The following is a 22,378-nucleotide window of genomic DNA, read 5'->3' as shown; positions in this document are numbered from 1 at the left end:
GGGTACGTGCATCACAGGACAGCCACGCCAGTTTTTAGCTAAAGTAACAAATACATACAGATATAGCTCAACACACACATGTAACACACTGTCCAGAAACAGTTGTGGGTTTTTATCCTTTAAGGAAAGGATCGATCTGAAAGAACTCCAGAATCCAGTAATCTACAGTTAGTGTTGCTACTTGGCTAGTTGGTTTCGCTCTTTTGCCTCTCAAACAACAATATACTATAGCGACAAAGGCAGTACCAGTAAAAAGCCCAAGCTTGCATATTAAGCATTTAAAATTTGATTTTTAAGAACTGTTTCTGAACCTTTTTCATCTTGGCTACTTAAAGTGTTTCCCACACACAAAGGCCAAAAGATTTCCACAACAGAAGAGAACCTGATGAGATAGAACAACAAAAGAGGTTAAAAAACTGTGGAGAAATTTAACTGTTCATCTAAGCTATAATAAACTGAGAAAAATAAGAAAACCAAAATACTTGAATTTCTACATGAAAGCCACAGTAGTCACAGACACTCACGCAAAACATACATTCATAATATTAGAAAAAATATCACTGAAACCTTGAACTGCTTTTATGGTGGCACATTAGAGGAATGGCACTGCCTCAAAATACTAATTCTAAAGTTAACACAGAATCTGTTACATCAGCCTGCTGTCCCATTATTTCTAGCAGTCTGAGCAGCAACAACAGCTTTCTCGGTAGTCATGTCTGCTCTGAATATTTTTATGAAATTAGTCATGATTTGGGACAATTTGTGAAAACACCAAGGATTAACACAATGGGAATGACATCATGACAAACCCTTTATGAAGAGGGAAATTGCTCACAAGGCACTCAGATTAAGAAACCATGCAGTTATTGATTCAATTAAAGATGTTTTCTGATACAGCAAAAGCTACTTTTAATTTCCAAGGACGACAGTAATGACCTTTCCCCACTCTAGGAAGTTACGTCAAAGCACCCTTAAAGCATTTGTTAAAATAATTGTGTGTAATACCATGGGACTTGCTCACATGCGACATCAAAAATGCACCAGACAAATAATAGAAAAATATTTTAATTGCTTAGGCATCAATAATGCAAACAGAAGCATGTTAAATTTTCCACACAAGTTATCCCCCTGATTTTCAATAGAACTATCCATGTGTGTAAAACTCAGGGTACAAACGCATGCTACTGTGATTTGATGTTGGATGGCAACCCTGGAGCACAGATAAAGGGCCTCTCTTCTCATCATTAGCTACTAGGAGAGTAACACAGTCAGAGACAATCCAAATAGAGGACCATCTCCATTACACTTGCAGCTGTTTCCAGGCATACTTTCCCAAGATTTGCTTTTGCAGGTTTACTTCAATAATTACTTAGGAAGCAGGTGGTAGCAAGAACTCTCCTATGCTCAACTCAAGTTTGGCCAGTTGTAACACTTCTTAAAATAGCAATTAGTCTCATTCTAATAGGGATAAATGCTGAAAGCTTCTAAAGTGGTCAAAAGGAGACTAAACAGAAGTAGTGGTTTGGGTTAAGCAAAGTATTGTGCTTTTATTTCCACCTTTTGTAAAAAGAAATAAGAAAACCTATGTACCTTATAAAATGGTTTAAAGTAAAAAAAAAAACAAAATACATCTGGTGGGGAGTGGGGAAGGAGGTTTTCATAGCTTTTGAAGTTTTTTCTACCTTTCTCCACAAGGAAAAGGTTTTCAATAAACTGACAATATTTAAATGTTAAGTTTAACACATCTTTTGTTGTGAAAAACTATTCCTTTTTAGACTTTATCCAACTGGCTGAAAGTCATCCATCGGTCCAGTTTTATATGTTTCCTTATCTTTTTTACTCAGTTTTACCTATCACTGTCTTACCTTATTTTCTTCCTAAAAATCACACATATACCTTCCTGTTTTTTCAAATAAAAGAGAGTGCATACTTGTAGATCTAAGCATCCATATAGACTCTGAAATTTTAAGTTTTATCTTCCAGCATCATTCCATTCCCTCTCCAGTTTGACTTCTTCACCAAGCATACCACTGAAGACATGAGCCAATTACTAGCATTCAAGAATAAAAATCTTAAAATATCTTCTAGGCATGGAGTTCATCCCTTAGCATCCACATGTTTTCTGCTACTTTTAAAGCTCTTTGAACATGTTCAAAAAAATTTGTCCTCTGCTCTTTTCTAATCACTCCATTAATTCACTCTTCACAAATTCCTCTCCTAATCCTTCATTTCATTTCAATACAGCAATTCCTCATCTCAAGCCTCACAAAGCTGAAGCTGGACCACTAAACATCAACATTACTCATTTCACTTCCCTCTCCTTCTACCTCTGATCCACATAAGCAAAGCAAATAAAACAATTTGGTGTGATGCAACATTTTAATCCTTGTAAAACATTTAACATGATCATATCTGGTCTCTAGTGATGCCCCATTGGCACTACAGCAAGTAACAGGAAAACACCACAAAAGATCAAGCTAGACAGGAAAGACTTCAAGGGCTCTGCCAATGCAGTGGAAGAACAGCAATTTCTGGGCACAAGTAGTATTTTCTTTAGCAGAGATACAACATAATAACTAATTTTCTGCAGTATTATTGTTCCTGTGCACATAGTTTTTTAGGTACTCTCCTGTATCTTGCCTTAACAACTGTATATACACAGCTCCTCTACATTTCAAGCAATGAGTGTAATGGACCTGCCTGGAGCATTTTGAGCAGTAGGACCAAGAAGAAACCTACGCAGAACAGTACAACACAGCCCCGAGTACAGCCTACTGACAAATGACCTACAAATGGCCTTCAGGAAAGTCCCAGAACAGTCAAGGCAGTTACTGAAATCTAGACCAACTCAAAGGCACTATTTGCATGGACACAATGCTGTGAAGATTTAGTAGTCTTGAAATCTTAAGTGTTTCACCATAATTGGTGTACAAGCACTAATTTGATCTTAACATTGCTTAGTGGCTTGGACACCAGAAAAATGTAGTCCATAAAGCAGAATTTGGAACAGGTTCATTAGACCCAAACATAGATTCAAGCATGTCACCACAAAGCATACCTGTATGGCCACTGTCAGCCTCACCACCAGTAGTTCTACAGAAACTTTTAACCAGATCATTGTAACAATTGGGGGAAGAAGGGCAAGCTTCAGCAAGGTCAATTCCATATCATATTAAAAACACACAAACAAAAAATACAGGAGTCTGTACTTACTATTACCTCCTATTCATAAGAGCAATCACACAAAATCAGCTATAAAGATGAAGATTTAACAATGCAGAACAGAAGTCCAACATAACATTTAGAACTGCTGTAACAGAGACAGTCCAAAAAACTATCATATTTCAAGTGACAGCTGTGCATTAAGTACTCACATTATATGCACATGGGCACCACAGTTCCCCCCTCCCCATTTCATTTTGATTACGTTTCAAATCCTTTCAAGAGCCACTACTTTTATCTTGCCTATCCAAAGCTGACCTCAACTCAGCAACCCACAAAATCTACTCTTGATAGAAGTAGTAAAATAAGGGAAAAGTATTAAACCAAGCATACTTTGTGCACATTTATTTTCACAACTTACTGCAGTCCTCACTGTTCCTGTACTTCCATTCTGTGATCTCTTGCTTGGTATAATGTGACCAATGTTCTGCTCCCACTTGAGAATTCAATATCTATTTCAACAGAAATAACAAAGACTTTTGAAAGAAAAAACTTCAATGCAAGTGCCATTTATCTCCAAAGAGCCACACAGATAAATACGTTACAGAACTCCAAAATTTGTTTCCTAGGAAGGGAAGCTCCTGTATTCAATACTCTCCGCGGATTATGAAACAGTTTAAAGGTTTTGTTTGCCTTTAAGAGAAGAAAAAGCTGATTCAGTTGTAAAATGAAGCAAATGATACACACTCCTGTCTTTAAGATTCCCTCTTCCCTTCTGATGAAAGGAGAGCAAGGCATAAAACTAGCTGTTGAAAGCAGTGAAACAGCATGAGACAAGCAGTGCTGCCACCACACAAAGAAACTCTCCCGCTTCTACTAAGGTTGAATAAGCAGGGGCTTATAGCCTATGACACAACTAGACTTTCACTTCATTTAAATCCCCAGCTGAGAATTAATCATCTATGCTGCACACCATCTTCTTCTAAAGGTGCCTAATCTCCTGAAGAAATCCACTTGTGGTTTATTTCACACAAGTAACAAATTTCCATCAACAAGGGAATGAAATTCAGAGTAATAAAACCCAATTTCTTATAAAGATGAAATACTGATGCAAACTCCAGGCAGAAGTTGGGGTAAAGGTGTATTTGGCCTTGTATCCTGCTCCTTCAACTCCATTCTTTGACTAAGTTTTACAGGGGCACTGACTATGCTATTTTTGTTTCTGTCCACAACCCGAGAAATACAAGTAATAAACTCAAACTAACATTCACAAAGCATTCAAGAAAAGATAGAATATTCCCACAGGATAAGCACACGCCATATAGGTTTTTTCCCCTATTTCTCTTATAAGCTTCAATCCTTTAACTATGCCATCAAAATACATGGGCAAAACAAAAGGTATATTATTCACCTCTGAAAATGCATTGATTTTTCCTGATCACCATTAATTAGTATGGCCAAAACCATTTATGTACATAAGCATTGCTATTATATGCCTTGGGGCAATCCTCCTCCTTGGAGGAGGTCCCCCCTGCCACTGGCCAAAAATCAAACAATTTAAAAGGCAATGCTAAACAAGAAATTCACAAAAATCTGAAATTATTAGATTATCCTAATAACGAGAATTTAGTATCTAGTCTGACTACATACTTTTAGAACTGATTAAACAGAATTTAATACAAATGATGAGGAAAGGATTTCCCCTTGCCTCCACATCACACACGTGGGGGTTTTTTTTTAAGACGACCTTAGTTCCCCAGACCACAGCAAACTGCTTACAACAAAAATAATCTATACACATGCCACAAATGTACACTCTAAGCTTCACCTTATAGCTTAAAGGCTCCCTGAAAACTCAGATGTAGCACTAAAATGTTAATTTCAGCAGCTTCTGCCTCTGATTTTAACACAGTGATTGAAAAGCTCTCAGATCAATGAGTTTATTCTTTACTTTCATAAGGAACATCTCAAATGCTGGGTGCGTCATTAATATCAGTTTCCAGCAGAGGCTGTACAAGTACAGACAGCCATGCATACCACATTGTCTTCACACACATTTTCACTGAAGATTACTTAATTCTGTTTCCCCGATCTCAGTACTGATTTATTCCTTCCATGACAAAATGCTCAGAAACATTTTGACTTCCTTCAAAACAGATTAATTCAAGCTACAATTAAGAGGAAGCCTACTGGTGCAACATCAAAATACAAGCTATCACACTGAAGAGTGAAAGACAAAAAGAAAGTATAGATTCACCAGAAGTTCCTATTAATTCTGAAAGCAAAGCTCAGTTTATTAACATGTAATAAAATAAAGTCATTAAAGAGCAATACCCAAAGGAACAACAACAGTCATCCTCTAAGGCCACTTTATTAACTTGTTTGCACAGTTTAAAAGTCTTGCATGTTTTCTTCCATGAAATTTGTAAAGTGCACAAAAAAGGCAACTAAGCTAATTGTTCTAATATCAGCAACCAGTTTACAATTCTGTTTTTCAAGTCACGTCTAGGTAATATCTGCATCTATAGAAGAGCATGACAGTTTAATTTATGGAAAAGATCTTCTCCCCATGACCTTTACAGCCACAAGTGAGAACAGCATTCCACAAAGAAAATAAATGATGTTTTGCCTGCAACAGATTTACAAAGGTGCACAGTCTCAGGCAATAGCTAACAAGTTCACAGCAAGGAGCTGCGTACAAGAGCTTGGAGAAAAATATCAGTTGCTGGGGTTACTATCAATTACCTTTTGACTATTGGCATAAACCTGAAAATAATAACCTCGCATTCTTTACCTGTTAGCATCACTAAAATCAGTGCCAGACAGGACTCAAGAGGTCATCTTGTCCATCTGCCACTCCTGAGGTGGTGATAAACAGCATCTCTTTTCTGACAGATGTCTAATTTGTTAAAGTCTGTCATTGACAACAGTCCCTTCCCTAATCTGTTCTAATGGTTTGTTACTCTTAGCATTAGAAGTCTACCTCCACAAGTAACCCAAGTCTTCAGTCCTATTATTTCTCAACTATTTCTTGGTTTAGCTCCCCTAACCCTTTATCTTCTTCATCCTTGTTGAAGCCTAGTGCATGTGAATAACTTAAGACCACACTGTAGGAGATGAAAAAATAGAAATTTTAACTTTTTATTTCTTGTGTGTCATTCTTGGATATCTTCTTCTACTGAAAGCATCCAGAACAAACTAAAACCCTTTCCCTACCCAAAATTGAACACTGTATTCTAACTAAACAGTACTGAATTCAGTTGAACAGTTACTCCAAGTATTTACTCCCTTGCTACACCACAGTAGAGCATTTTTTTCTGCACCAGCAGAACAAGGTTAATCACAAACTGAGCACCAATCAATCAATAACGTGCACATCTCAGCTTACTCAGCTCTTTCAGAACTTGAAAAGTATGCTTCAAGCAGACATTTGAACAACAGAATTCAAAATGCACTAAACAGAGTAGGAAGAGCAGCTTGAGTTGAGAGGCACCAGAAAAAGTACAGAAAACAGCCAGCTTTATACAAGCTAAAGTGAAAACGACAAGATAATTAATAAACCAACTGGAATCTAGAAGCCTCTAGGATATAGTGCTTAAGCCTGAAATAGAAAGTGAGAGCTGATAACAATTCCAAATTATTTTAGCCATTAATTAACAGCATTCCAATAATAGTGCTGTTAACACAAGAGTGAGAGCAGAAACTCTAATTTGTAACATTTGCAAAAAGCTTCACTGCAAGCAGGAGACCCTTACGTGTCAGTACTGTGTAAAGGTTTCCTGGGTGAAGGGTGGCAATAGAAAACTAGTTAAAAACAAAAAAAAAATTAAATTTAAGTCTTCAATACAATTAAAAATGCAACCCAGAGATTAAACCCCTCCAACTTGTGGCTCATCACTTGGGATGTACATTTTTATATCCATATTATCAACCAGGTTTCCCCCCTACTCATAAAATAAAATGTAAGTGCATTGTATTCAGTGAATGCAAATGCAGTTCTGAGTCACACCTCATGAAAGGTTAACAAGTACACTGACAAATGTGAATTAATTGCAACGACCATGCCAAGGTTCATTGCAAGCACTAAGATGGCACCTTAAATGAACAACTTTGATCTAACATCATGGTTTCTGCTTTTCCTCATGAAGGGCATTTCAAACCCCTCTACAAAAAGCACTTCAGAATTGTCATGTGTTCCTGTGCCAGTGGACAACACCTGAGCAAAGCACCATCCTTATTTTAAGAGGGAAAACAACAGCGCAGCAGTTAAATTAGTTCAGTCATCAAAAGAGAAAAAAAATAAGCCACAGAAGAGGTAGAAAGAAAATTCTTGCCTCTTGACTTCCAATACTGTGGCTGTACCAGTGTTTCCTGCCTCTTTCTACCACTGGTTAACAAAACCAGTGGTATCAGGCACAAGAGGTCCTAGGCACTGACAAAAATACAAAAATAGCTCAAGTACTGAAACTTGCTGGGGGAAAGGAAGGTAAGCACTAATGCAAAATTAAAGAAGTATAAAGTTTAACTTCTCTTTGTAAAGAGTTCAAGCAACTGAACTATGAAGGTACCTGTTACACTTCTGTGTGCTACTACCTAAGCAGTAAAATCACTTAAGAATTATCTCTGCCTTTAAACAGCATCTACTACAGAAAAGCATCAGTAAAGAAGCAAAGGGGATGAAGGAGGAGTCGCTAAAACCTGAGGCATAAGCAGGCATAAAAGAATGACAAGAGCAGCCCCCAGCAAAAGGAATTTCTGCTTGAAGAAAGGTATTAGAAATGGGGGGGAGGGATGACATGGGACACAGAATGACCAACAGCTAGTGAACATCTTTGTTAATTAACCAACATAGAAAGGAAATGTACTTTTAAACACTAAATTTATTTTTCTCCTTTCTGTAGTAGTCTTTACTTGAAAAGAGTGGGCAATTAAAACTCCAGTATTCTAAACCACAATGTAAGACAATTTTTCCCTCAGAGGAAAAAGATTACAACTGCCTCATCCAAAAACGGAAATCAAGAACTGATACCTGTGTGAAAATAAGAAAATGTCAGTAGTTTTTATGCTTTCGCACTATCTTTCATAGAAAAAGAAATTTAAAGAATACCTAAAATCAGTAAGAGGAAATTCTCTTTAAGATCACAGAAATCCTGAACCTCAGTGCTACAGAGTATTACTGAGGACAAACTTGCCTCAGCATTCACGCTGAATGTAAAACCTACAGCAGACAGGATGAAACAGGTATTGATTGATATCAATCTCCACCACTGGGTATAACTCAGACGCTGGGATTTATAAGTCTCTTACTAGCACTTTCAGCAGCAGTAATGTTGAAGGCAGTGCTAGGAAATTAAGTATCAAATGTTGATGGACCGGGAGACCTTACTGGCTACCGCACATCCCATGGACTGTAGCAGCAAACACTCCTCGCAGCATTTAAGACCAATCTGGGGTAAAAAAGCTAGGTACCTGGTTAAAGGGGTGCATTCAGATCTGCAAAATACAGCATTTAGCTCATTTTGAGCTTCTGCCACCCCCTTGCAACCAAATTATTTGCTATCCTAGCAGCAAGAAAACAGGGAAGAGTAGCAGCTCCTGCTTCCCATATTAAAAGAAAAAAAACCACACACACAAAAAAACCCCACAACACAAAACAGACCAACAAAAAACCCACCAGCTGTTGCTTCGAATCCTTCCCATGAACTTGAATCCAGTAAAGGAAAAATTTTATCTGCCTTCCAAAGGATACTTTATAGCCTCAGATGGTCTGGTCCTCCTCCCCTCCCCCAAAACAAAACAAAAGCAGGAATTGCACATTTTCATGTACGGGTAAACAATGAAAACCCCCAAGCATGGCAGCAGGAAGCAGGAGCAGCCAGTAGAACCCTCTGACCTCTTTCTTACCGTCCCAAACAGCAAGAACAGCTTTGGCTCTATCACAATCCTCTCTGCAAAGGCAATGAAAAGTGCCTCATTTAAGGAGTCTTGACATACACACCGTCTAAACACATCTAAATTTATTGTTTATCAACATACCGAGAATGATAGCAGTGACAAGGAACATGTAATCTCCCATTACTGTCTCCAGGACAACTGATGCACGTGTTTTGCTTACACACTTCTGGTCAAAAGGAAGGAAATTACTCCAGGGTCTTAAAATGAGTTAAATTACAGTTCCATGGGCAGGGAAAGGGCCAAGATTAATCTTTAAGGATTAAGGTCTAAACTGACCTATATTACTCTCCACGAAGTTGGAACCCTGCAGCAAAATGAAACCAAGTTGAACACTTGTCAGTTCCCCTTCCCAGAAAAAAAAGTAATACTTCAATGCAATAGGAAGCTAACAAAAACTACTTAAACTTTTTCTATATGCCCTTTCTGCACTGAACACAATAAAAAAGGGCAGAGGACCAGCGCAGAGAATTAGAGGGTGGAAGAAACAGTCTTGAAGTCATAGGGGACAAAGGAAATCCGATACAGGAGAGTTTTACCTATTCAGCCGTGGACTGCTGCAGACCTAAAGAAAATTTACACAAACTCACAATTAACACTGGTGCAAGCAAATCATCAGATGCTCTCTAACAAAGCCTGTTGCCTTCAGCTTTCGTTATTTACCTCTTTCATTCCAATTTTTTACTTGACAGAAATTGCATTCACAGCTTATAAACCAGGTTTCAGAAACTATTCTCCAATTTCTTCTTAATCTACGAACCACTGACACCACCTCTAATCTGCATCTCCAGATTTCAAGTACTGTCAGAGCCAGACAGCATTCAGTTTCTGTGGTTCTTCTGCCATCTCTGAAACTATTTCTTCCATAGACATGATTCCCTGTGTCAGCTACCTCCAATGACACATCCCTCTAACAAAGCTTTCAAAACATGCCCTTGCAAATTTCAGCAGTTCATACACCTTTCAGCATAACACACCTGGGTAATCACAACAGTCTAGAGACTGTATCTGCTTTATACAAATAGAGAAAATCAGATCAAGCCAGCTGAAGTTTTTTGTGCTTTTGGTTGTTTGATTGTAGGCGGGGTTTTTTTGCATGTGATTTTTTTTATTATTTAATCACTTTCTACTCATGAAGACGTAATACTCAAAAGTCCCCACCAGTTGCAAGACTTGCATATCCCAGTGTCAGGATCACTAAACACTGAGCAAGCAACAAACTCCTACCTTCAGAAGCTCACATGGTAGAAAAAGTTACAAAAAATTAGAATAGGGAAAATTAAAAAAATTAAACCTAAAACACAAAGCCTGCAGGTTTTACAAGCTGTTCAGTCCCTAAATAGCCACTTTCTTCAACAGTTCATCTGATTAGCCATCAACTACTACCTGAATATGGAGAGCTGGACATGAAAAACAAGAGCTATTAGAAAGATCTATTTCATCATCTCCACAGAAGTCCTTCCTCTCCTACACCAAAAAGACTATTTAAAACCAGATATCTACCTGGATATCACATTTTCCATTTAATTTCCCATTCTTTCAACTTCATGTCTTCCTAATATATACAATAAACCACATTCATTGAACACTGTGGTAGAACACATTGGACTTCTGAGGTTCCTAAGTAGCAGTCATATACAAATCAAGAGACTCACTTGAAATTCATAACAATTTATGAACTCGAAACTTGCATTAATCTGCATTAATTTCTAGGGTTTTTTCTAAACACTTCAAAATATAAAAGACTGCTTTCAGTACAAAAACCACTATCTTGTAGAAGTTGCCATTCAGGGAGACAAGAATCACTGTGGTTCAGATGCTAAATAAGTAGATGCAGAATTAGAGTTTCAGTGTTCCTAACTAATTTCTGCTATCATTCCATACAAGAGTTCAAAGTGATACAGTAAGGAGTTGTTTGCTGCAGTTTTTAAAACCCTAACATCTAATTAAAGTCCTTTCAAGAAATTTAGTCAGTAAGTCCATGTTTTCATGTTACTCAGCAATGGTACTTAAAACTTCAGAACTCATACGAGATGAAAGGAAGAACAGATTTAGTCTGGAAACCGCATCTGATGGAGCTAAATATCAGTCACACACTTGAGTTTTCATTGACAAAACCGTACCTTGAGAACACAGAAAGTTCTCTGTTACAGCAGGAAAGACTTTTCCACAAATCCTAAGAGATATAAAAGGAATGGAAATAGCCTGTATTGTTACTATAAATGTTTTATCATATAAAAGACCATACTGCTACACAAGGCAATGCCTACCAGGGAAAGAAAAAACCCAATCATTTTGTTATACAAATGACAAAATATGAGTTATTTCTTGAGTTACCCTCTTACTGAAAAAAAACCCCACCACATTTATACATGCATAAAAAAATAGAAGACAACTCCTAAACCATCAAAGTCATGCATTTTACTACTTAACCTCCAAAAAGCACTCCTGCTTTTCTCTGCTCCTATCATACACCCCACCAAATATCTATTAGCTTGGTGGAACTTACAAAACCAAGATTCCCCCATTCAACTATTAGTCATCATGTGGTAAAAAATTATATAAAAAAAATAAAAGCAAAAGCCCTTTCAACAGCATGTAAAGTACTTTGTTTCAAAGTTACATCACTACATATGTAGAAGTTGTAACCATTTTTAAAGCTATTTCAGCAAATTACACATTCAAGACACCAGTGCTATTCTAAGAATATTCATTTCTTGATTAAGTACTCCAACACACTACTATGTTAACTACATATGCTTAGTACTTTTAATAATACCCAGGGCTGAGGCTGAATAAAGCTTGGAGCTTTTGACAGATAGGTATTATGCCATCTTCCTCTTATGTGTAATTTTAACCTTCACACAAAATAAAAGGTCAACGAACATAAACATCAATCCAAGCCATGTTGTACAAAAACTGGATTTAAGACATAATAGCACCAAAGACAAATTAATTTCAGAACTGTTTTTCTCTTGTTGAATATCCTGTAGAGTTTACAGTCCTGTGAGTGAAAATGTGTGCCAGCAACTAGTGTCTCTTCCCTCTTTTGGGTTTGTTTGGGTTCTTTTGTTTGTTTTGTTAACAGCACTCCCAAATTTTAGGTCCATTACATTTATTGCACAGGCCCTGATCTCAAACATACACATATATATTCTTTACAGAACCTCAGCCATAAATAAACCTTGCTTTGAGAAAATGAAAGGCTGTGGACCCCATCCACAAATCACACCATACAGGCAAAGGTGTTCCAATAAAGATATGAGGTAGGATAACAACCTGATTTCCAAGGTAACAAAAAAGGAGCCAGGTAGAGAAAGGAAGTGGTGGAATTTTGGACATCAGTAAGATAACAAGCTCTTCCAAAAAAACACGTAACATTTAATATTGTCTGGCCTCAATCCAGTTATGCACTTGACCTTACTGAGGTTTAATAGAATCAGAGATGATAAAGGCAGATTAGGTTTGAGGAATGTGGGACTTTCCCCATTAACACAAGCAAAAAAGAAAAGATTAAATGACCAAAGGCCAAAGGAGTCTGAATTTTTAAGGGACACTGCAATACCACTTCACTCCCAAGCTAACATTCACATTAAATACTTCAATATGAATCCCCAAGTGTTTCTCCTTTCAAGTGAACTTTTTGTGCAACACATTTACTACAGCACTGCTATTATCCTAGTCAAACTGCCAAAAACTGAGCTGCAGGCTGACGCTGCTACCATGCTAGGGCCTACAGGATACACTCTGCTTTCAAAGCACTTAAGACTGACTACAAGTCAACTAACACAGAAACAATGTAGTGAACAGTCTTTCAGCCAGAAAAAAAAAAGGAGGGGGGGAGGGGGGAAATCAAAGAGAAAGACTACAACTTATTAAAAAAAAAAAGCATCATCTGAGTAAAGGCTGTTGGGAAAGAGAATGAATGTGAAAACTGGCAATATACAACATAGGCTTCAAAATTAGTCCCAGGGATTCGACGAGAAAAATACTCTGTTACAGCTGCAGAAGTACAATCTGCACCATACTACAAAAGCAGGTTTACAACCGAAAAGAAAAAAAATATCAGATTTCCTCAAGAAACACAAAGGCTCCCCTATCCAATCCAACTTCTGTGGTACCAGCCAGGTCGATCCAAAGCCACTAAGGAACACTCGCTCCTCTTCCCTGCTACAGATTTCAGAGGCTCTCGCCGCGCTAAAACGTGTCTGTGCCCAAAGAGCTGCCTCTGCTTCTCTTCGGATCACACAACCCCACTCTCCGGCGAGCTCAGTAACAGAATAAATCAATAACAACAACAACAAAAAAAAAAAAGAAATCACCACACCAGAACCAAACCCCCAAAAACCCCAAAACGCACAAAAAGAAGAAACCTTAACCACTTCCCCCGCGCTCCCACCCAGGCTTTAACAGGCAACCACAGATTTACCAGCACGCCCGGAGAGAGGAAGGGGCAAAGCCCGGCTCCGGCAGCGAGGGGACACCTTCTCCTCCCCCTCCTCCCTCCCCTTTCCCTTTGTTTACTTTACGGACCGTCCCGCTCCGCCTCGCCGAGCCGCGGCCCCGCCACCGCCGAGCCGCCAGCACCTCGCCGCCTCTCGCCACATCCGGTGGGACCGGACCGGCGCGGCCGCCCCGGCCCCGGGGAGCAGGGAGGGCCGGCCGCCAGCCGAGCCCCCCGGGCGGGCGGGCAGGGCGGAGGGGCCGGCCGGCTTCGCCCCGGGGAGGAGCGGGGGAGGCAGGCGGTACACCAGATGACCTCTCCCCGCAGGCTCCTCTTCTCCCATTCCCTTCCCATCCTGCCCGTCCCACCAACACCGCCCAACGCGGCTCCCCCGCAGGCGCCGCTGGCGAGGGAAGGGAAGCGGCGCTGCCCGGACCCCCAGCCCCATATCCGCCTTCCCCCTCGGCCGGCTGCAGCACCTCGCTTGCACCGCGGCCACGGGGCGCCCTCAGCCGCGGGAGGCTTCCCCGGCCGCGGGCACCCACGGCTGCGGTTCGTGGGTGCAGGTACGTGTGTGCGCTCACGCAAACCCCGTGGGAGGATGGGGTGTCTCCTGTGCCCCCTCCCCGGCGTCCAAGGCAGCCCCTCCCGAGCAATACAGAAGAAACGGGCGGCTCTGCCCCTCAGGAGACGGGGCCGCCGTCGCACCCCGAGCCGGGGGGGACACACACGGGGGACACACACGAAAGGAGAACCCGCTGCCCCCCCACACCCCTTTCCACCGCTTCCCTCCCCGTTACGTAAGTTAGGGCCATCGGGGCCGCTGCGCCTTATTCTGCGGGTCCCCCTCGCCCCTTCCGTCCCCTCCTCCTCCCCTCAGGCAGCCCCCGCCGCCAGCACTCACCGCGCTGCGAGCAGCCTCCTCCGGCCGGCGGGCGGGCGGAGGGGCCGCGGCGAGCTGGGGGCGAGAGGCAGCGAACTTGTCCCGCCGAGCGCCGGCTGCTGTGGACGCCCGCCTGCCGCTCGCTCTAGGTGGGTCTGCGCGGCGGTGCGGGCAGCTGCCTGCCTGCCTGCCTGCCTGCCTGCCCGCCCCGGCCACTCCAGGCCGCTCCCCCGCCCTCCCGGCGCGCTGCACCATGGGATGCGCGGCTGCCCTCTCTCTCCCCCTCCCTCCCCGCCCGGCTCGCTCCCCACACTAACATGGCTGCGGGGGATGGAGGGGGGGCGGGCTGCCGCCCCTCAAGCCGGGGGCGGGGGGGGAGGCGCCCCGCCCCGCCCCACCTGCGCAGGCGCGGCGTGCGGGCCTCAGGTGGCGCGAGCCGTTAGTCCCCCGCCGTCGCCTGGAATCCTGTCAGGGGCGGTGGTGATGGCGGCCGGGCGCATCCCTTCCCTCCGCCGGCCTCAAGGGGCTCTTTCCTGCCTCCTTCCCCGAGGCAATGCGGATCCTGAGGGGCCGGGGGGGTGGGGGGTGTTAGCTCGAGAAGAGGGGAGGTTTAACCCCTTGTCCTCACTCCGCTTCTCAGAGGCGGCTCTCAAGCTCGGCTCCTCGGTGTCTCCCTGTTCATTTGTGACCGGGCGTCCCAGCTGCCCGGAGGCATGAAGACGCCTCAGACAAACTCGCTCTGTTGGCTTGTTCTGGGACCTCTGGCCTTGCTTCATTGCCACGGCGGCACCGGTTGGCACAATTGTTCTCTTGTTTCAAGACTAGGATATTCTTTCAAGAAAATACTTGCATATTTACTTACGTATGACCTCAGTGTTTGCGTGCTTGTCAGTCGTTGAGTATATTTAATAACCTAGGTCTGAAATGGTCATTTTAAAAGTCCCTATTAAACCATCGCTTGCCTCTAGTGGCAGTTGGACTCCCTTTTTGCTCCTCTGCATGCCCCACGCAGCCTGAGCTTGAGCAGATCCTGAACCTCCACCTCTGGAAGTTGCCAGTGTGTCTGGAAACCTGAGGTAGGGTGCATTTCACTTTGGATTACGTGTATCTGGAGCCGACTTAGCTGGCTGGGCTGCCTTTATAGTTGGTAGAGAACTAGTCACTGCAGTGCCATTTGGGATGCGATTCATCTGATCAAATATGGGTAGTTTAAGGTAGGACATGTCACACTCTTAAACTTACCTATATTTATTAGTTTTAGAGGTACTATAAGGACACTCAAGGGAGCCATGGTTAATGAGTAGGCACCTAGATTGTATATCCAGTTTTTCAGGTGATTCCCACCTAAAATGTCCCAGGCCCCTATAGGAGCCAATCCATCAGGTAAGCTCTGAACAGGATATAAATGCATTGAGCACCGTACAAAAATAAGTCCTAGAAATGTTCTTTTTAACAGCAGTACAGTAATCCTAAGCATCTTTTATAGAAAAATGCTTGGCCATTAGAGGAGAGAGTCCTTTAAGCCGCACAGTGTACGCTGGATGGAATAGTAAATGCACTCTACTCTTTCTACTGAAGCCGGACCACTATGCAGAAATGAAGGAAGGAAGGAAGGAAGAATGATTTCAGTTATTTTATAATTATTGGTCTTGGGATCACTATTGATGCTCTTGCCAGAAAAGGTAGAAATGTGCTAATTAAAATTACTGATGACAGAAAGTTGGGAGACATCAATAAAGAGGATGTTCACAGGAACACAGAGGAAAAATTGAGTGCTCTTGAGGACTGAGATAGTAAAAATGGAAGGAAATGCATGAGTAAAACAGGAGTATATTTTCTGATTAATATACAGGGAAGGGGTGGCATAAATACTGGAAAGAGAAAATGAAAGGGAAAATAGAGCTTCATAAATTTTTATTATATGGTATTTAGCAGTAGCAGGGAATTGCGCTAAATGACCCTTCCAAGCATTTGATCCCAATTATGAATCATTTCTTCTTTGTCTCAGCCTTCATCTAAAGATGTCAAAGTGCTCTAGCCTCTAAGCAAACTTGTGAAGAAGACAGCTATCCTCATTTTTTGTACTGGAAAGCTGAGACAGTATTTGAGTTGCCAAATTCACACATTATTCACTTGATGAACAGGCCTAAAAGCAAATAGCTCCTCTCCAGGGCTACATCCTACACATACAAGATAGTAGCAATACCTACTTTCTGTCATGTGTAGTATATCCTATTGATTTTATATACAGGTTTAATAAACATTCTTCAGGTATCTTTTCAAATGTCCTTGCTTTAATAAATAATTACTATTCCTGTGTGTTTATAACTGTCCTCTTCAGGTTCCCTGGGCAACATCAGTGTAACCAATTCTCTTCATTTTAGAGGTGAAAAAACTAATAAGAGACATGGGTAATTTATGGAGGAGACAGAGTAATGCTACAGCAATGGTAGAACTGTGAATCTGATTCTTATATTTTTGCTCAATCTTTTAATAGCTACACTTGTTCATACAGAAAAGAAGTGTGCTGTCTGTAGTCTGTGGGAACGTACCCATTGGTTTTAATGGGATAAAGGTAAACCCAAAATGATAAATCAAATCGATGGTTTGTAGCAATTCCTGAGAAGTGTCTGTTTCAGGTCCTGGTGACAAATTTTTTTGTTGGTTTCTTGTTACTTTCTTTCATCAGCAAGATACTTGTAAGAACTTTCATCAGCAAGATACTTGTTGCCTTCAGCCACAGACTGATTTTGATAAAACACTTGCAAGGAAATCTTTCTTATATTACAGAAAGCAGTTTGGTTTTAGTCAAATGTAAAGGAAGTTCCATAAAAGCTGATGATTCAAGCTCTCAGCTGGGAGAGGGGAGCTGTGTTGCTGTCCGATGGAATGTTACATGATTATCCAAAATGATGGCTTTAGCAGAAACTCATGAGACTCAAGTAGGATGAGAGTCATGGCTTCTGTATGGACTATAAGGCATCCAGATTAAAATCTCTGCCATTCCCGTGCCCCTCCCCCCCTTCCCCCAACTTCAGGGCCCCATGCAAACTAATTGCCTCTGAGAAAGATACTTCTAGGAGTTCATACATCCTACCTATTGAGAATACCATGAATCGCTCTCTGATTACCCCTATTTTTCTCAACTGTCTAAGGGAGAACCTAGGTAATTAGCCTAAATCTTTACATCACTGAACTTTTATAAGTTGTGATTCGCACCTTTGTCTTCTAAGATTCTTGTTTTCTTCTGATTCTTGAGAACTTGTGCAGAAAAGTTAAAGTTAAAAAAGTTAAAGTTTTCTTGCCATGTCTGTCTACACAGAAGTTGTTGGTAAGTGGAAAAAAGACTATCCCCTATAATTTATTACCAGATGATTAATATTGAGGTAAGACATTCATTTTATTACTAATGGTATTATTTGCCTAGTCCATGCCATTATCTCATTTAATTTACAGTGATTATTAAACCTGTGCTGCATTGGTATAGACAAAAAGGTAGGAGACTTCATTATAGTGTAGCATGTATTGTCTTTCCTTTTATTAAGTGATGGAGCTGGGGGAAATGGCTCTAATGAGAGCTAGTTCTTTCCAGCATTTTGGAGAACAGCTTCAGTCTGGCATCTTCAGCTTTCCTGCAGGATGGTAAATATTTATTAAAGCAACCAGAGTGATCAGGCTTATTAGAGACAGGTAGCTCTGAACTGTGGGGCTGTTTCAAGCTGTGACAATGAAATGCAGAGGGATTTGGGAAAAAAGGAGAAAATGGCAAGATGTTAAGTATTTCACAATATACACAGTAACATTCTTCATTGTAAGAGGAAATGTGTAAATGTCTTTTTTTTTTTTTTTTAATCATCTAAATCAACCTGAAATGAAGAAGTCTTCAAGTGCATTCGTAAGGAGTCTACGTAGTACTCTGACCTTGGTAAGGAAATGAATATAGCAGATAAGTAGATAGAAATAAAATGACAATGCCTGTCATATCAGAGTTACAATCTGCTGCAAACCTGATGGTGCAAGTTTTTCTGATGTGGGAGTTTTCATATTTAGTTTGTAGGGTCAGCAGCATGGGTTACCTTGAGGGACCAGGTCCTACCTACATTTAACAGTGAATAATGCCACACAGATGGAGGATGCATGTTACAGCAGTTAGAGCCCCAGTGGTACATGCAGCCTCATGGCTAGAATTACAGACTTGAACAATTAAGGGCACCAAAATGTAAATAATCTTGATATGCACATCTCTGCTGCTCTCTGGATTTAAAAAAAAAAGAAAGACAAACCATTATATTAGCATTTCTGTGCAGCACCTAGAGTAGAAATGGAATGGAAAGTCACAAATGGAGGTTTTTCTAATTTATTAAAAAACAAAACAAACCACAAATTCTTAAGAAAAGCTCCAAGACAAATTGGCAAAATTGCGCAAGATCAGGAAGAAATTTTCAGGTGGAAAAAACTACCTACCAGCTGGGAGACCCACTTGATGAGTTGCTGTTATTAACTAAGACCTCCAAAGCAAATGTTAATGTGTTAATTAGAAGCAGGGTAATAACCTCCCAGATTTCCCAGTGGGAAACAAAAAAGCCAAACCAAACCAAACACAAGACTATTTTTTTCTGGCTATAACTGGTTAAAACCAAACATGTCAGCAAGGGACCCCCACCCCCCACCCCCAGTACTGCTTCTTCATTTTCTGAAGCGTTTGCAGCATTGCTGCCCTATTGGTAATGTAGACCACCTTACCTGGCATTTCAGCATGGTAACTAGATAGAAGCACGGAATCCAGAAGTTTATTTATCTTTCCAGAAAATCAAATAAAATCTCTATCCTGACTGGTAGCTTTGATTTCTAGAAAGAAAGAAAAAGTCCCGCATTGGCTTAGACTGGTTCCAAGTAAGAAAAAAGTAAGAAAAGGAAATTAAAAGGGAAGAGGAGAGATTCATTCTCTGTCTGTCCTGTCAGTATAAAAACACAAGAGTCTGAATGAGCTCTCACACGGAGCCCTACTCATTTTATTTTGGCTTCCGTGATAGAAATCAACTTTTTTTTTTTTTTTTTTTTTTTTTTTTTTGCTAACCAACCTTCAGAAGAACTTGTAGCCAAGCAAAATCAAACCATATGTTTTAAAATTGCATTCTGTTGAGACCAAACAGCATAAAGGGATGTAGCTCTTACGGACATTTAGGAAACACTTGAATTCTTTGACTTACCTTCTGCAGTTTTTTACCATTTGGATGCCTTGAGCTGTGTTGCATGCTTTTCTCAGAAAGGCTCAAGAGAGATGGAGGGTATTCAGGCGTATGCATTATCCGCGGGGCTAGCTTGTGGGAAAGCCAGGACTGGAGCCACAGTACTTACATTCCAGGAGCGCATTTGATGACTTTCCCAGTAAAGACACAGCCTTTCTTATCTCTCAGCTCTGAGCCAGCCCACGATCCTTATATTTTCATTTAGTATTCATAAGAATTGAAAAAACTCCTTTTTTTTTTTTATTATTTTGTCTTTACACAGTTCTGGTTCTTTGTGATTAATCAGATCAACTCAGCTTTTTGCAGGAACTGTGACAGTACCGTCATCACTCTGTTCTCTCTCAAATTCCTCCCAAAATCCCTTCAGCTGCTTTGGTAAGCTTACACTTTTACTGTGGAGTCCCTTGATGTGTAAAATATATGTGATGTTTTGATCAAAGGAGTTCTTGTACTTAATGTAAATTTCAACACACTTATAGCAGTCAGATGTGAATGTATAGATCTAATCCTCCTGTTCACCACTGGGCCCACAGGACATCAGTGCAGCTAGCAAGGAGGGCAGGGATGATTGGTGAGGAATATTTTAACTTCTATATTTGATTTTAAGACTGCGTTAAGCTTTATCCATTTATGATAAGATTAACTAATGTTCTGAACACCTATCATCTGAAAGGTTACAACAATCACATTTGGGAACAGTTGTCTTTTTTTCTTTCACATTTTTTTCAACATCTGAGCGAATGGCCAAAAAAAATCTCCTTTCTGCAATCCTTTTGGCCACTTTAAGTGGCATTTTAGATATCAGAGAATTATTTTCTGTAGATTTATTTTCAAACACAAACCCAAATACATTAAGTAGGGAGACTGTTTTCTGTGGGGTATTAATGGTCATTGCTGACCAGTCTCATATTCAGTGAGTGATTTTGAATGTATGTGAACATTGGTTTTTCTGATGTTTTGTTTATTTTCCAGTCTCTGTTTATTCAACTGTAGTATCTACAAATTTATCAACCTAATTTTTAATTCTAGGTGGAAGGAATTCTGAAGAGACAATGCCACCTTGGAATCTGTCCCAGAATCTTGAAGACTTTGATACTACTTTGATTTGGAATTTAGGAGTGGCATACAGGACTGGTAGTTGTTCCATATGCCTTTCCAGTGAGTTACAGGGTTCTTCTTATTTTCCCTGAAGTTGTGGCCCTGGAAATTTACTCTTTCTCTCCTCTCTAACAAAAGAATAGAGATGAGGGGCTCTAATTGCTCCATTGGACCAAGTGTCATTGGCTTTCATAACTGTGTAGGATGTGGTGAAGAGGACATGTTCTAGCAGTGACTTGTGGGGTGGGGTGAGTCTTCCTATCCTGTATCCTGTTGCAGAGGCAATCCTCTTGCATTACATTTTCCTCTTGTTAAAAAAAGTTACTTTAAGTTATAGGCCAAGATACTGCTGACCTGTATGAATTCATTTTACAATGGCTGTGTAGAGAGTCCCTGCTGTCTACATGAAGTCATTACTTGGGAACCACTGAATGAGTTACCTCATAAAATTAAGTCAGCCAGCAGAAGGCTTCTGTCATTCCTTTGATTTGTTCATCCTGTGCTACTTTGAAAGCTGGAATAAAAATGGAATAAAAGGATTGTAATTTTCTTGAGTTCAGGGCCTTGCTCTTCAGATGCCTAATTAAAAATCGATCATTTATTCTCCTTTAGGATTCTGCAAAGAAAGGGTACTGCTCTTACAAGTTTTTGAAGGGAGCCTCTGCAATGGATAAAATACAGAGCTAATTATCATAGCAGGTACGTTTAGAAGACAGCAATGCACTGGAAAATACTTTCTTTGCAGGACTGTTGAACTCGTGCATGTCCTCCTGTTCTTTACCCCTTCAGTACACTGCCTGACATTCATTGGCGTGTATGTATTTGCAGTATAGAAAAAGAGATTTTCTGAATTGTCATCTTTTCCATGTTACATATACAGTTCTGCCTACTAGTTTTCTCAGTACACGCATAATACCTTTGCATCTTTTGGAGGTGTTCTGTGAAGTGCCGTTGTATCTGGTTACCTCAGCACCACACTTGAGTTTATTTGCTTTGTAGGAAGAACATTGCACACAGAAAAGGGGTACGAGGGAAGACCTGTGCTTTGACTTAATCGGCGTGTTTTGCTTTGAGTTGATGGCAGCACATGTAGGGGCGAGTTCATGCTTTAGAGTAACCTCTGAAGAATAGACCACGTTCCTTAACAATTGTGTTCTTATAAATCCTCATGTTGTCTGCCATTTCAGTTTGACATAGCAAGCGATGAAAACAAATATATCTCTTGGGTTCCTTTATTCTGAAAACAACTGCTATAACAGAAGGATCGCAGCCAGATTCATTTGGGTTTGCACAAAGATTTTTGTTCTTTGTGGCAATCTAACATTTCTGCATCAAAGTCCCTATTAGCTATAGAAAAGTGAACTGACAGCAGCTGAATCATCTAAACCAGTTTTTAATCAGAATTTGTTCTTAAAAATGTTACTCTCTCCTCCGTCCGTCCCCCCCAATTGAACCAGTTTAAAAACTGTGACTATTTAGCTTTATAACAGAATTATGGCGTTGAATAAAGGCTGCTTCAGGAGCAGGAAGAGAGAAGTGCACTGAATTATGGATTTCTCTTTCTAAAAGAGTCAAAGATTTCTTTCTTAT

General features: G+C 40.6%; 1 protein-coding gene and 1 long non-coding RNA gene across 3 annotated transcripts in view; one reads left to right on the top strand and one right to left on the bottom strand.

The window, feature by feature from the left end:
• PTK2 (protein tyrosine kinase 2) overlaps nucleotides 1-14,677 on the bottom strand; it is a 223,981-nt gene extending 209,304 nt beyond the window's left edge. The window contains exon 1 of the mRNA XM_056330022.1: nucleotides 14,463-14,677. The gene's annotated coding sequence lies outside the window, so the exon portion shown is untranslated. The remainder of the gene's footprint in view (nucleotides 1-14,462) is intronic.
• A 302-nt stretch (nucleotides 14,678-14,979) lies between these two features.
• LOC130145370 (uncharacterized) lies at nucleotides 14,980-21,255 on the top strand. 2 transcript variants are annotated; one of them, XR_008820503.1, is made up of 3 exons: nucleotides 14,980-18,366; nucleotides 19,953-20,065; nucleotides 20,720-21,255. It is a non-coding gene; the product is annotated as an uncharacterized LOC130145370 (long non-coding RNA). The 2 variants fall into 2 exon arrangements; XR_008820502.1 differs by lacking the exon at nucleotides 14,980-18,366 and having other exon boundaries at nucleotides 18,375-20,065.
• Nucleotides 21,256-22,378: the final 1,123 nt, after the last annotated feature.

This window comes from Falco biarmicus, chromosome 3 (genome assembly GCF_023638135.1).
Source record: "Falco biarmicus isolate bFalBia1 chromosome 3, bFalBia1.pri, whole genome shotgun sequence".
Taxonomy (NCBI): domain Eukaryota; kingdom Metazoa; phylum Chordata; class Aves; order Falconiformes; family Falconidae; genus Falco; species Falco biarmicus.
Note: the sequence above shows the minus strand (reverse complement) of the source record. Positions and strands in the feature narration are given on the sequence as shown.